Here is a 12,366-nt window from a genome sequence, read left to right on the forward strand (position 1 = left end):
ATAAGCAGTTTGTTGGGAGACCAGGAATGGAGGTAAGTTCTAACTGTTCAAGCAAGTACAGTAAGATAATATTATATAAAATTATACTTCTGCAGCAATTTAATTTTGTAAGTTTAATTATATAATTTTGTCAGCTTAGTATGTCTAATACTTCAGCCTTGATTAGTGAAGACAATAGGAAAATATCATTTGTGATCGTTCTTAGACTCAGCTTTAGGTCAGGGTGATATTTTTCAGGATCCTCAGATCAACTTTGTTTTTTTACTGCAACCTCAAGATCTAGCAACCAGAGCCAGGTGCAAAAAGCTACATAATTAGAATTAAAGGGCAATGCTCCACTGAGGACATTCTGAGTCTGTGTCCACACTTACCCATTTGCAGCGCAAAGAATAGCTTTCCTCAATACGGAATAATACTTGTTTGTCCTCAGTATTCCACTTTAAGTCCAGATTGATTCTGGATCCTTTTATTTGGTTAATTGATATGCATTTTAAACCTCTCCACTTAATTAGGTTATCTATGCCTCCCTCCACACTCCACATGCCCACAGCTAATTAAGAAGGAGGTGGTGATTGTGATTCTGGGAGCGGGTGCCGAGACCACATAACACTGGTCTTGAAAGACCTACATTGGCTCCCAGTACGTTTCCGAGCACAATTCAAAGTGTTGGTGCTGACCTTTAAAGCCCTAAACGGCCTCAGCCCAGTATACCTGAAGGAGCATCTCCACCTCAATCGTTCTGCCCAGACACTGAGGTCCAGTGCCGAGGGCCTTCTGGCGGTTCCCTCGCTGCGAGAAGCCAAGTTACAGGGAACCAGGCAGAGGGCCTTCTCGGTAGTGGCACCCGTCCTGTGGAACGCCCTTCCACCCGATGTCAAAGAGAAAAACAACTACCAAACTTTTAGAAGACATCTGAAGGCAGCCCTGTTTAGGGAAGCTTTTAATGTTTAATAGACTATTGTATTTTAATACTCTGTCAGAAGCCGCCCAAAGTGGCTGGGGAAACCCAGCCAGATAGGCAGGGTATAAATAATAAATTATTATTATTATTTGTAGACTTCCCATAGGCATCTGGTTGGCCACTGTGAGAACAGGATGTTGGACTAGATGTGTCATTGGCCTGATCTAGCAGACTTATTTATGTTCCAGGTACAATGGATAATAAAACAACTGGGTGAGGATTACTATTCTGATCACCTGGTTGATGGCTGGAGGCCAGCCATCATGTCCTAGCTGCACTTGTAGCATCTGCTTGATGCTCACATCTTGATTGCGGAGATTGGTCCATGAGGGTGAACCGCCCCCCAGCCAGCCTTCCTACTTGCAACCAGCCCAGTAAGTGGAACCTTCCTCCTCTGTAATGGTTGCCCATGTAGAACTCAGCTGGGAGGAGGATGGAGATGATAGACACCCAAAAGTTTCCATGGCATATAGTGTAAAATACGCTACTTACAAAGTCTGAAATATTGGACATTTTTAGGTCTAATAGTTGAAGTACACACTTCATAATAGGAAGCCAGTATTCTGGCACACAGCCAATCAAAACACATCTACTTATGAACAATAGTTTACAGTACTGTATTAGGATAGTGCATTAAAATTGTGGGTTGAACCCCCGGCTGGGGGTGATGTAAGCGAGGAGTCTATGTATGAAAGGTCAGCTGGAAAGGAAGGCTACTAAGAGTCAGAGAGCTGAGTTTTAGAACTCGGGAAAAGACTAACAACATCTTGAGATGTTGGCTGTAACCCTGAAGATATGATGGGGGCACAGCAGATTTTTGGGTGCTTGTTGGAGTGCTATACTGTGAGTTTCCACCAGTGCTTAATCTGTATATGTTGTGTAAAAACACTATCCTCACATGTGATTCCAGCAACAAATAATCAGAAGTATACTGTCTCTGACAGCACAGGTGTAACATAGCCTTATCCCCCATTAATTTGTCTAATTAATTGGAAAGCCATGTAAGTTAGCGGCAACCACTATGTCTTGTGCAACTGAATTCCATAGTTTAATTATGCACTGTGCAAATCACTCCTTTTACCCTGCAGATTTGTCTGTTGCTTTATGTTGGGTTTCTTCCTTGCACTTTTATTACTTTATGTTTTTACTGTAAACTAGCCTGGGTAATCTTTGTTTGAAGGGGCTCTGCGGAAATCAATGAAGCAAACATACAAACAAAACGAAAGGTTCCTAAGAGGTCCCTGAAACAATTGAATTCTAAGGACAAAACTAGATATTACATCTTTGTAAGTTAAGTGTCCCGGCACTGGAAAAATGCAAATAGCATGGGCGAGGGGGTGGGGCATGATAACAATCAGGATCATAGCAGTTGTGGAGGGGGGAATTAACCCTTTCCTTCCACACTGGGGCCCTGAGAAAAATCCCTCTTCCAAAGCTTGCATTTGCCTGTGGAGGGGGGGAATCCCCAATTTGGTGCCAATGGGGGATTTCCTCTCCTTGTAAATTGCAACCATCATTAGATTTCCCACTTTGCTGCAGTCCTGAGGAAAAAGAATGAAATTGCTCTTCTACGCCTGCTGTGAATCTGATAATTACCACCCACTCCCCAGCTGATGCTATTTGCTTGTTTAAAATTCTGCATGTTAAAGGCAAAGAGACATTAATGTCAAGTAGAGATTCACTCTCACCTCATCAGAGCTGGGCTCAGGCAGTCCTACTTAGGTGAAGTATTGCTGTGAGTTTGGGGAGTGGGGAGGACATAGGTTGTACGTGAGATCCTTCTAACCTCTGGATCCAGCAAGCCTTAAAATATAAGCCAGACTAGCTTCCTGTGTTGAGGTGATAGCTTGGGTGATGGGCCTTTAAAAGACACAAAGAAAAGGGTCTTTGTGTGAAATGGCAAATGGGTGTCCCCACCCCCAGCAAGCTCATGGCTAGTTAGAAGGACGAAGCCAAAGTCTGGAGTTGAAAATGCAGTGATGTGACCTGGAAGTAAGGTAGCAAGCTGGAGTGAGTGTCAGAGAAATGTTTGATTTGTGTTTGCTGTGGTTATGGGAGAAACAAGACCAAGCCAGGGTAGGTATTTGGAGCCCCTGGAATCTCTCACCGCTCAGAGACTGGGGTGGCAGGTAACATCATTCCAAAAAAATGTCTCTGTGATTGAACTGGACAGAAGTGAGAGGCTGTCTCTTTTATTGGCTGTAGCCTCTGCTCCTCCTCGTGATCTCCTCCCTCCATGAAGCTTTTAAAATATGTGTTTTCATTTTTAAGGGGAACTTTCACAGCCAGTCTCTTTGGATGCTTACTGATGGGTGGCTTCTGGCAAAACCCATTTATTGCTTTCCCATTGTAACCTACAATCAGAATTGCATCTGAATCTCTACACCAGATGTGTGAGGAGGGGGGATCAGTAGCCCTTCAGATGTTGCTGAACTCCCATCGTCCCTGGCCATTGGCCATTCTTCCTAGGACTGATGGGGATTGAAGTTGAGCAACTACAACTGGAGGGCCAAAGGTTCCCCACTCCTCCTCTACACTAGCTTGAGTAGTACTGTACTTTTTCTCTGTGTACATCCAGCTAAGTTCCTTCCGGGTAGAAGCTGTGCAAATTCAACAGTACGGGCAGTGTCCAATGTAGTTTGTCCATTAGTGCATGGGTTACTATTTGCACAACAGAACTTCCCCTCTCCTGGAGGGCTGGAGGAAACCCCAGAACAGATCGAAGTGGTAATACATAAGGAAATGAGAAGGAAAGGAATTTAGACAGCACAGCTGGAAGTCCTTGCACTTAAGTTAGGTACAGTCGTACCTTGGTTTTCAAACAGCTTAGTTCTCAAACGTTTTGGCTCCTAAACACCGCAAACCCGGAAGTGACTGTTCCGGTTTGTGAACTATTTTTGGAAGCCAAATGTCCGATGGGGCTTCCATGGCTTCGGATTGGCTACAGGAGCTTCCTGCAGCCAATCAGAAGCCGCACTTTGGTTTCTGAACATTTTGGAAGCTGAACAGACTTCTGGAATGGATTCCATTCAACTTCCAAGGTACAACTGCACTTCCTTGGATAGCACCCCATGGGGTTTTTTTTGGGGGGGGGCAGAATGTGTGCATTAAATACCCAAGCCTTAAATTGTGAGGAGGAAGTATGTGGATCGCTCTCGTCTGGCACATTCATTACATATCTTTAGGCACCTGGTAAAAATGTTTCTCTTCAACCATGACTTTGGCTGATTACAAAATTGATGGCTTTTAAAATGGGGGGGGGGGGTGAGGGTTACTTTTTTGCTGTCGTGTTATACATTTTGTGTGTTGGTTTTGGCTTTTGAAGGTCGTAAACTGCCCTGTGATCTTTGGGCGAGGGGCGGAATAGAAATTTAATAAATAATAATAGTGTGAGAATGGGAACGGCATAAGGATTTGTACTATAAAAGTGACACTGTTGCAGACAAAAGAGAAAGAAATTTAATACAATAGGAAGGCTGTTTTTACAGTGTCACAAATTTCTCTTTCTGCTGCTACAGAAAGCTACCCTCTAGAATCTGGATACTGTGCGTTGCATTTTTTTAAAAGGGATAAACTTGGCAGGTGAGAGTAAAAACAAAGGAATGAGTTGGAGTGCATGCGTACACGTGTACGTTAACCATTTTCTTTTCAAAAGAGGATCCTGAATGGCAGTGGTGTGTAATTATAATTACAGTTTTAAAGGGGCAGTGGATAATGACAGGCATTTTAAGGACGGTAATTATTGTGTTAGGCTTCCTAGTGAGACAGTGTGTTTCGAGAGCAGCTTCTCAGTGCCAAGGCAAACCTGAATTACGGTTTGACCCCCAATCAGATATTGCACAGATGCACCATGTGTTAGTATTCTGGTGGTGAGTGTTTCCATATAGCAATTGCCAGGGCTTTTTTTCAGCCAGAACTCGGGTCCAGCACCTCTCAGGTGGGCGCCATTGCCATTGTAAGAGAACAAGTGAGGTGTTCATGGTGAGTTCTGGCACCTCTTTTTATAGAAAAATAGCACTGGCGATTGCAGCCACTTTCTCACTGGTTTAAGGTTACGCATCACCATGCTGGCACTTAAGAGCAGCAATCTCAAAGTAATATCAAAAGTTGCATGTGGTATTATGATTTCAGGCTGTGAGGATAATAACCATTCACTCAGCCAACGCTGACATTGCAGGTCCAGAATCGCCACACAGGAACGATTGGTATACCATTACCAAGTGTCTTTGATTAGGAACGGAAGTCTTTACTTTCTGGGGAAGGGGACGCATTTATTGGCCATGAAACTGTAGCAGCTGTTCTATCCTCTTAATTTCGAATAAGCTGATGCTACGGAGTCAAAAACCCATATTCCAAACCAGCCTAGTAATCTGTAGAACTATGCAGCATAAAATTGTTTATGTTTTTATTATGCATTTGCTGTTTTTTTTTTAATACTGTGGTACCTCGGTTTAAGAACAGCCCTGTTTACGAACTATTCGGTATACAAACCGGAAGTAGTGTCCCGGTTTACAAACTTTACCTCAGTCTAAGAACAGAATCCGAATGGTGGAAGGGCACTGGCGGTGGGAGGCCTCATTAGGGAAGGCGCCTTGGTTTAAGAATGGTTTCGGTTTAATAACAGACTTGCAGAACAGATTAAGTTTGTAAACCAAGGTACCACTGTATTGTGATTTTATGTTGTGAATCACCCAGAGATTTATGGGTTTAGGGCAGTATAGCAGCAGCAGCAGCAACGTATAGCTGGATTATAGTGGTACCTCAGGTTAAGTACTTAATTCGTTCCGGAGGTCCATACTTAACCTGAAACTGTTCTTAACCCGAAGCACCACTTTAGTTAATGGGGCCTCCTGCTGCTGCCACGCTGCCAGAGCACAATTTCTGTTCTCATCCTGAAGCAAAGTTCTTAACCCAAGGTAATATTTCTGGGTTAGCGGAGTCTGTAACCTGAAGCATATGTAACCTGAGGTACCACTGTATAGCTTTCAGGCTTGGCAGGGTCTAAAGGTAAAGGTAAAGGGGACCCCTGACCATTAGGTCCAGTTGTGGCCGACTCTGGGGTTGCGGCGCTCATCTCGCTTTATTGGCCGAGGGAGCCGGCGTACAGCTTCCAGGTCATTTGGCCAGTATGACTAAGCTGCAGTATGACTAACCAGAGCACCGCATGGAGACACCGTTTACCTTCCTGCCAGAGAGGTAACTATTTATCTACTTGCACTTTGATGTGCTTTCAAACTGCTAGGTTGGCAGGAGCAGGGACCGAGCAATGGGAGCTCACTCCATTGCAGGGATTCGAACCACTGACCATCTGATCGGCAAGTCCTAGGCTCTGTGGCTTAACCCACAGCGCCACCCGCATCCCTTGGCAGGGTCTACATTTTGTTAAAGTGCGGTGAAAATGTGCTTTAGGATTAACTGAGCTCACAACTCTTTCTGACCCAAATCCCCTCTTAGTTGCCCCCTGGACCTTTCTTTATTTCAGTTGTCTGATTTAGAAGAGGGAGGGAAGCTTTTTTGTTATTGTTAAATAATTGGGTGCCAGAAACCCTTTGATGATTTGCTGCAAATTGGAAATAAAAACAAGTAATGGATATGAATCTATCTACTGCCCACCCGCTCCTCTTGAAGTATGGTATAGCAAAATTTCCCAGTTTACAAGAGGTTATTTTTCCATTGCTAGCAGTGGTTTCTTTTCATCTCATTCTCTCTCATTAGCTATTGACTTATGGCACTGTGTGGTTGTCAGTCAACTATTAGCACAGGCCCAGTTCAATAATATGAGATTTAATCACAACATATACAGACTGATCCTAAACATATTTACTTAGAAGCAAGCCGCACTCAGTTCAAAAGGACATAAAGGGCAATCCTAGGCATGTTTACTTAGAAGTAAGGCTCACTGGGCTCACTAGGGCTTGCTCCCAAGTAAGTGTTTATATAGAATTGCAGCAGAGATTCCTTGTAAGTATACTTAGGACTGCTGCTAAAGGTAAAGGTAAAGGGGACCCCTGACCATTAGGTCCAGTCGTGACCGACTCTGTGGTTGCAGTGCTCATCTCGCTTTATTGGCTGAGGGAGCCGGCGTACAGCTTCCGGGTCATGTGGCCAGCATGACTAAGCCGCTTCTGGCGAACCAGAGCAGCACATGGAAACGCTGTTTACCTTCCCGCCGGAGTGGTACCTATTTATCTACTTGCACTTTGACGTGCTTTCGAACTGCTAGGTTGGCAGGAGCAGGGACCGAGCAATGGGAGCTCACCCCGTCGTAGGGATTCGAACCGCCGACCTTCTGATCGGCAAGTCCTAGGCTCTGTGGTTTAACCTACAGCGCCACCCGTATCCCTAGGACTGCTGCTCGCAGCAGTTAAAAAACCAAGCCAAAGATACGTGGGATGAGCTTTACTTCCACAAGACCACTGAAATTAATGAGGATACCCAAAGTAATATCTTAAGCATAGGTGTTGAAGGATCACGAATTTAGCTTTCCAGCGAACCCCCACCATGCATTCTTAAGACTCTACAAGAAATTTAGCAAAATGTTACTTCCTTTCATGCAGGCCTTGCCTTGGCTTATAGACAGTCCCTCCATGCTAGTTATAAGTCACCACTAAACAAAGATTCTCAAACAAAGGCTGACCCTTAGGTAGGGATGCTGTAAGAATGGGAGTGTAAATTGCCACAAACTGCATGTTCATAGGAAGTCTGGAATGGAAATCATGCAAGCAAATAGCAGTGGTATTGGCTATGGTGTTTTTCCTTTAAATCTGCATCATTAGGTAAATAATTATTGTCATGTTCTGATGTTTCCTTTCCATTCATACATGATGAATTACATCAGTTCTGGCATCGACATAGGTTTTAGAAGAAGCAAAACTGTAGCAGAATGGCAACAGTGCTGATTGCGATGAACGAAGGGCAGTAATCACTGCCTCCTTAAGTCCCAGGCCTTAGAACACATTTGCATACCAACTCTGCCTCCATACCTGTGCAGGGCAAACTGTAGGAGTGAATAGTATCAGTAGTACTATTAAGGACTTCTTTGTTATTGTGAATATTCAGTTTTGGGCTGGTTTACACTTTGTGCGTTGTACTTCGGCTCTGTATACCTGAAGGAGAATCTCCACCCCCATCATTCAGCCCGGACACTGAAATCCAGCTCTGAGGGCCTTCTGGCGGTTCCCTCATTGTGGGAAGTAAAGCTACAAGGAACCAGGCAGAGGGCCTTCTCCGTAGTCGCGCTCACCCTGTGGAACACCCTTCCGTCATATGTCTAGGAAACAAACTGACTCTTAGGAGACATCTGAAGGCAGTCCTGTATAGGGAAGTTTTTAATGTTTGATGTTCTACTCCTACTGTGGAGGTAAAACATACCTGTATGGTTAGTATCTGTTGACAGCCTTATCGAAGCTTCTGAGGGTGCTGGAACAACCAAGAGGGCACCCTCCACCCATCTTAGCACCAGAGAGGGTCTGTAGGGAAGGAGGCGGTCGTTTGGCCAGACACTGCCAGTACAGATCCCATGAGTGTATATGCAAAATTAAGATTCTTTTTGTCCCAATGTGCCTCACTTTACACTTGCTTGCATTAACGTGCTGTTGCGATTTTACATTCATTCACTCAGTTTGGAGAAGCCTTTTGGAGGTCTTTACAATCCCTTGTAACTTGACTACTTCACTGCTTACCCTTAATCTAAATCAGCTTGCCGAACTTTTCATGTTGGTGACACACTTTTTCGACATGCATCATTTCGCGATACAGTAATTCAGTTTTACTAGCAAACTGGACGTTAAATTAACCCCTTTCCAGCCATTGGAGGAGCACAAGGAGCGTTCACGTGACACACCTACACACTGTAGCCGACACACTAATGTGTTGCAATACATAGTTTTAAAAGCTCTGGTCTAGATCAACAAGCTGAAAAGGACTCCACTTTCTACATCCCTCTGGTTGGAGAAATATCCATTTATTCCTACTCTCTTCCTGTTTCTGCAACAGTTACTGATCCATAAGAGGAGAGTTCATTTTCTCCCATGACTGCTAAGCTTACTCAGGCGTCTTTGGTACGGAGTTGATTACAGGACATCAACTTTTAAAAGCTTGAATCGGATCCCTTTCAAAACAAAAGACAATAATTGGGACCTGTTTATATTGGCAAACACAAAGCCATTATATCTACAAGAATTTTTAAGGACACAAGAATCAGGAAAACCACTTAGATGATGAAACCAATATTCTTAAATGGCTGAAGATGAATTTTTTTTAAAAAAATTATTTAGTTTGTTTTTTATTGGACAGTATGCTGAAAAGTTTCAATAAAACTTTTTCAAAGAAGAAAATACCCAGCAGTAAGGGATAGGTTGCTATTAAATGAGCTGCGGTTTTGGGGCAGGAAGTAATGCAAAATCAACAAGCACATTTGAAGAATAAAAATTGGAATAGTGTAAATGCAGCAAACATGCTTGCAAACACTTTAAGTACCAGAAACTTCTCCAAAAGTTAATCACTTCTGTATCCTGGAATGGCACAAGAGGGGAGGAAAATGGGTGTAAATTTTACACACCCAACATGGTTGGCTGTTAGTAACACAAGGCCCTCAAAAAGGTGAGATTCAATATGGAATTGGGAGCCAAGGTGGATAACTTTTTTAGACTATCCCATTCCATTTTTGATTGGGCATTGTTTAAATGACTTTAAAAGTAAAAAGCTGAACTGTTTATCTGAGGCCCTTCTTTGTGTGCCTACATGAGAGGTCCGAAAGGTGGCAACACAAGAATGGACCTTTTCTGCAATGGCTCCATTTGTGAAATGCTCTCCCAAGGGAAGTTTACATATATTTAGGCACCAGGGCAAATGTTTTTCTTCAATCAGGTGTTGATTGAACATCCCATGGCTTTTTTTTAATGTGTTGGGCGCTATTGGTTTTTATTATGTATATTGTATTCTCATTTTGTATTTTTCTGTTGTGAACTGCCCTGGGACCTTCAGATGAAGGGTGGTGTACAAATTTTAAAAAGTAAATAAAAATTAATGTGTTGAGGGCAATAAGAGTCAAAATATGAGAACTCAAGTTTTTTTAGGTATGTGTATTTGGTGCAAGAACCCAATTTGGCATTGGATAGTGACAGCTGGTAGTATCAGCAGCAATCTAGGCTACGGGCTGGATTCAGCTACTTGGTCTTGTTAGTGGAAGCCAGCACGACGACTCCAGTAGGGCTTTCCCCACCCTTTCCTCCCATGTACCTCACAAATCTGTTCGGGGGGGGGGGGTCAGAAACTCCAGAACAGTTTGTGGGGAGAGGAGAGGAGATGGTTCTATCATGCAACCAAAAATGCTTATGCTTACTGAACAACCTCCTTAGTGCCATGCTGATTTCTACCCAAAGTGTTTATCTATAGATCAAGTATAAGTTTGATTCATTGTAATTGTGGTCACAAAGTGTTTGCAGTGACTTAAAGAACTGTGTAACCTGGCAATGTATCTTCAAGACAGCTGGAAGCAGCAGCAACCAAAACCATACATAAACTGTTGTTCAGAAACTGGCTGCTGTAGAAAAGTAGCAGCTGTGTTGAGAAGTCCACTAGGCTCAATGGCTTGAGACTTAAGATGCAATGCTTTCTCCTAGACCAGGCATGGCCAGACTTGACCCTCCAGATGCTTTGGGACTACAATTCCCACCACCCCTGACCACTGGTCTTGTTAGCTAGGGATGATGGGAGTTGTAGTCCCAAAACATCTGGAGGGCCAAGTTTGGCCATGCCTGTCATAAACTCTTTCAAACAGACAAAATGGCACAGTTGTAATAAAGTTACATGGAAGCAACATGGGGACAATACAGTTTTACTTGATTTGTTATATTAATATCCAGTAGCTCTTTCCTCCCAAGTGTTGCATGACAAGTGGAATGTGAAGTCTATGAAACCCGCAAAATTCAGTATGCGGTGTCTACGTTGCAATTCAATTCACATTTTTCCCATGCTGCAACTCAAACTTGTCACCAACATTCATGTGAACCTGCACAAAAATCTGAACATTTCCATTCCAATAGAAATGGAAAATTCAGCCATAAGTAGAACTTGAAAGCTGGAGTCAAATTTCAAATCTGGATTTGGAATTTCAAAATTAGAATTTTGCATTTTAAATGATCATGCGCATATTTGAACAAACACTTTGAAATTCATTTCAGTGCTACTATTGCTTTAAAAATCCTTCATTCATCCCTACCCTTGCCCAAGTTCTGTTCCTTGAAACAATAAAACTGCTTTTTTAAAAAAGGAAATATATTAATTGAACTCAGGAAACACTTCTTACGAATCAAAGGACTTGAGCAGTCCCATTTCCCCCTAAGGAATATTCCTTATCCAAACATACAAGCATTGAATATGAACGTAAACAGTCTTCATTTATTTATTGCTTATACCATGTGCTTCCTCTAAAGACCTCAAAGCAACTTACAGATGGTTCCCAGGTGGTCTCCCATCCAACACAGCTTTCAGAGCCAGATTATAGCATTTATTCTATCCAATGTTAGGGAAGGATAGCAGCTTTACTTAATAAAAAATAAGAAATCAACAGCCTACTTGAGGTTTTCAGAGAATGTAGTGAGAACTTATGATGACACAATATCTCCTCCCCCTTAAATTCAATAACTGCAGGATTTAATTGTAATTCAGGAGGTACTTTCTGCATTGCCTGCTCCAATGTCTTCTTTAAAGGGCTTTTCTGGATACTACACCTTCAGGCAAATGTACTGGAAGTTATTGGGCTTATGATGAAAAATAGGCGAGGCAAAGTTGAATGCACTTTTGAGACAACTTTAAAAGAACTAGGCAACAAGGCCTGAGGTTGTAGAATGCATAAACTGGTCTTTATAACATTTTTTTTCCAGAACCAGCTCAACCACATGAAGAAACGGGCTTTTTGTGCCTCCATTGCTCTTGGAATCTACTGTATACTGAGATGATTCAGGCAAAGATGTCTGCAATGAAGCATCTTGTGACTCCTTAAAAAACTAACACACCAATATTGTGCATAAAGGTATTCTAGCCTAGAGTTCTCTTCCACAGACGCGTGAAGTGTTGTTCTCAGATGGCTGATAACTGCCAACTGAGGATAACATTTCATGCATCTAATGAAGTGGGATCTAAAAGCCTATGTCAAAACACCCAATTTGCACATAAGGAAATTTAGCACCAAGGCTGAATCTATATTATTATGATTAACCACCCTTCACCCTAAGGTCCCAGGGCATGTCACAGCATAAAAACTATTTAAAACAACTATAGTTTTGGGTGCCATTAGATCTGTGATGGCTGTATTATGCATACAAACCACCCATTTTATTATGGTCACCAGGTGATGAAAATGTGTGCAGGAACTCGACTTTGGACAACAGGCAGAAAAAGCG

This window comes from Podarcis pityusensis, assembly GCF_964106645.2.
Source record: "Podarcis pityusensis genome assembly, chromosome: 6".
In the NCBI taxonomy this organism is placed as follows: Eukaryota; Metazoa; Chordata; class Lepidosauria; order Squamata; family Lacertidae; genus Podarcis; species Podarcis pityusensis.